Here is a 4,284-nt window from a genome sequence, read left to right on the forward strand (position 1 = left end):
GGAGAAAAATGGAGAACAAAATTCATATTCACACACACAAAATAAAAAAGACCAGACTAATTGGTCTGACAGAGACTGGAGGAACCCCCAATACTATGGCCCCCCAACATCCTTTTACTCAGACCTGAAGCCACTCCTGAAGCCCACCTTTCAGCCAAAGAATAGACAGGCCTATAAAACAAACAATAACTTAAGGAACGTCCTTCTTAGTGAAATCATGTATACGAGACCAAAAGGGTTAACACCTACCCAAAAGCGGTGACAAGAAGGCAGGAAGGGACAGGAAAAATGAATGGATGGAAATGAGGAATTGGGATGTGGAAGGGGTGAATGTTGACATACTGCGGGGATTGCAACCAAAGTCACAAAACAATTCGTGTATAAATTGTTGAATGGGAAACTAATTTAAAAAGAAAATAATAATGATTTTAAAAGCTGCAGTCATTTCTCAGAGACTTTCCGCTGAGAATGGAGACACTGACAAAGGTGTGAGTAGACAAAGCCATGCCGTCTTCCAGCTGGCCACAGGGGTGCCCGGGAGGCACGTATCTGACAAGCCCAGGTCAGGGCAGGTAATGGCTGTGAATTCCGGCCTAAATAATGATGCTTACCTTGGCCGCAGGGGTCCCCAGGAGGCATGTATCCGACAAGCCCAGGTCAGGGCAGGTAATGGCCGTGAATTCCGGCCTAAATAACGATGCTTACCCTGGCCCCAGGTTACAGCCATCTGGGAGCATTTAAAAACCCTGATGCCCAGACCCTGCCACACACACCCATTTTGATCTGGGTTATCAGGTTACCTTTCACACCACAGGACACACATCAGAATTTTTTTTAAGGTTTCCCAGATATTTACAACATGTATCTGCAGTTCAGAATTACCGGCTTAAAGAAGTATTACCGAAAACTTTGGGGTATTTTATCATGCAGATCCAAAAAGACGTGCTATGTGTCCTGGAGATCTTTGCTACTCAAAGTGCGGTGGGCCTTGAACCAGCAGATTTGAAGAGAATGAGAAACGATTTTTGGAATTCCTACAGAACATTGACTAGTAGAACTTTCTGTGATGATGGAAATGGCCTATGTCTGTGCTGCCCAATAAGGAAGCCACTAGCCGCATGTGGCTGTTGGGCACGTTGGTGGAAAAATGTGCCTAGTACAACCAGGGAACAATTTTTTCCATCTTGTTTAACTTCAGTTAATTTAAATTTGCATTTAAAGATCCCCATGTGATTACTGGCTGCAGGGAGGCAGAGCAGGTAGAGAGTATGAAGGGGCTAACCTGGCCAAGAAAGGTCACCTAATCTCTTCCGTTCTGCCTTTGCCCCGTCACGGGGTGCTGGGTGTGCCTCGGAGCAGAGTTCGCTAAGTGTGAGGCCCGGACCAGCGGACCAGTGTCAGCAGCATCAGTATCACCTGGGAGCTTGTTAGAAATGCAGAATCTCAGGCCCGTCCCAAACCTACTGCTTCAGAACCCGCATTTTAACACGATCCCCCAGCGATTTGCATAAACATTAAAGTTTGAGAAGGCATCTGCTCTGCTCATCAGATGACACGTGGCACTTTACAGAGACGCCCTGTGCCAGGAGGTCACTCTATACTGTCGCTGGTATCAGGGTCTCAGGGGGGCAGTGGCGGCTCAGCGGTAGAACTCTCGCCTTCCATGCAGGAGACCCGGGGTTCGATGCCCAGCCAACACAACTCACACTCATCACCACCCGTCTGTCAGTGGAGGCTTGCACGTTGCCGTGATTCAGAACAGGTCACAGCAGAGCTTCCAGACTAAGGCAATCTGGGAAGAAAGGCCTGGCAATCTACTTCCAAAAAATAAGCTAATAAAAACCCTATGGATCACAACAATCTGATCATAACCACTAATGGAGATGTCACAAGACCAGGCAGCATTTCCTTTCACTGTGCATGGGACCTCTGAGTCAGAGCCAAGTCCACTAACGCTAACAGCTAACAGCAACAACATCGGTACATACCACAGGAATTGCCGAATGGGGACAGGCGCGAGTTACAGCGAGCAGCACGTTGGAAGTCGGGGGTGAACTAGGTGATGGTTAGGGCACAAAAGAGCCACATTTCAGTTCTGATAAGCCCTCAGTTCAGAGGGGGCAGTTATGTTGCTTTAGAGAATTCAGTTAAAAGGCAAAGATTTAACTCAGGTGTATCTCACCTGATTTTCAAGGTCACCCCACTCATTTCTTTAGACTTGGCCCCATGTCAGATAGCTGCAGCTGTCTTGCTAATATTGGAAATCCCTGAGTTGTACTGATTAAATTAACAGGGCTGTCTCCTTTCCGTTTTGAAAGGACTGGTTCTAAGCCTTTCTTTCTAAAGCCCCACAAGACGTTGCTTTGCTTTCCCTATGAGAGATTTCTCCTTGAGGGTGTGTAAAAAAAATAATAAAACTGAAGCAAGAAAAGCGTTGCATTTAGCAAAATGGGGCAAAGAACAGAATAAGGAGGAGAGCGGTTTATGTAACAGCAGTTTTTTGTAATAAGTATGGGGACAGGTCCCACTGGGAGGATGTTTACGCTGTGAATTTTGAAATGATAATTGGGCCCCAGCTGGACAGCGGCAAGGCGCGACGCCAGAGCAAACACAGCCAGGAAGCGGAGCAGCAGCTGACAGCCCACGGGGCACTTCGCCCGGGGGAGCACCAACAGTCATCCACCGAATAGACAGCAGCCATGTGCGCAAGAATGAGTCCCGTCCTTCTGCAGCGTGTGATGGGGGGTTCACCCCAGCTCTCTGCACGCCGAGTTCTGATGTTCAGCACAGACAGCCCCTGACCGTTCCTTAGGGTGGAGATTTCCTTTTCCAGGGATTCCTGTTACCCTACCTGCACCCCCAGCTCTCCCTTCCACGTTAGCACCCTAACCCAAGTTACAGAGTCCCTGGGGGGTGTAAGTTAACATGCTTGGCTGCTAACCTAAAGGTTGGCGGTGTGAGTCTACCCACAGGCTCCTCGCAAGAAAGGTCCAGTGACAAATCTTCCACTGAAAACCCTATGGAACGCAGTTCTACTCGGACACACGTGGGGTCACGATGAGTTGGAGCCAACTCAACAGCAACTGGTATTTTGAATTCAAGTTTAAAAGAAAAACAGAAGAATTAGGACTTGATTCTCAATGCCTCCTTCACACCTGCTGAGGCCGTTACAGGTACCCTAGAAATCTAACCCAAACGCCTGAGTATTAACCTGTTCATCTCGTCTACTCCCCTTCTTATACAGAAGCTAAGTTTTTAAGCAATCATTACAGAGTTTCATTTCTAAAAAGTACAGGATGAAAACAAATGATGCATTCTATCCTGGCATTCTTTTTTATCCTATCCCATGTATCACAGCAAAGCAGTGAGGCGTTTTGGTTCATGGCTTTCTACCAGGGCTGGCAAGGGCTGGCACAAGAAAACACACCATTGGTGCTTTTATTAACAACCTCTTATATTCTACCACCCAAACAAGCACATAGGCAAAAAGCCCAAGTGTGTCAAGTACAATGTTCAAAAATTGTTTAAATGACTCTCATGCAAAAATAGAGTAAATATGGGTTTAAGACTTATTATCTCATTAATAGGAGAATTAGTAAGATAGTAAAGCTAATTCAAAAAGCATTTTGAAGATCCAGGTATTTATAGGTATGTGGCACAGTGGTTAAGAGCATGGCTGCTAACCAAAAGGTCAGCAGTTCAAAACCACTGTCCGCTCCTTGGAAACCCTATCGAGCAGTTCTACTCTGTTCTATAGGGTCGCTATGAGTCAGTCAACGTCAATGGGTTTGATTTGGTTTGATAGGGGCTGTGAGAAGAAAATTGCTAGATATGAAAATGGTTAATGATATCCAGGGCAATCACACCATAATCTATGGCAATCTTTTTTACCTGAGAGAAATTGTTTGCACCTCTTAGACAAATCCCGCAAGTTAATGTGTAACTCCACGAAGACTGGATTCTTAGTCAATAATGGTGAGTTAAACGGAGCTACATTCTCCTAGATCATACCATAATCCCTGGGTGGGCCTGTTGAACAATGTCCCAGTATGACACCGAAAGGACAAGCTAACCGTAACCCCAACCCTCTCTTGGCCTTATTTCCAAATTGTGAACAATGAAGTAAAACTATTCTTGGTTTCAATTGAAATCATTCATGATACATGAACGTTCGTTCACATGTGCTGCAAGTAAACAGGGCTGAAATTCCTCTAATTTTCTAGAATTTTCAGAAAAAACATGGCCTTTCTCCTTCCTAAAATGTTGCTTTTTGAAGTCTCCTCA

Source organism: Elephas maximus, chromosome 25 (assembly GCF_024166365.1).
Source record: "Elephas maximus indicus isolate mEleMax1 chromosome 25, mEleMax1 primary haplotype, whole genome shotgun sequence".
Classification (NCBI taxonomy): Eukaryota; Metazoa; Chordata; class Mammalia; order Proboscidea; family Elephantidae; genus Elephas; species Elephas maximus.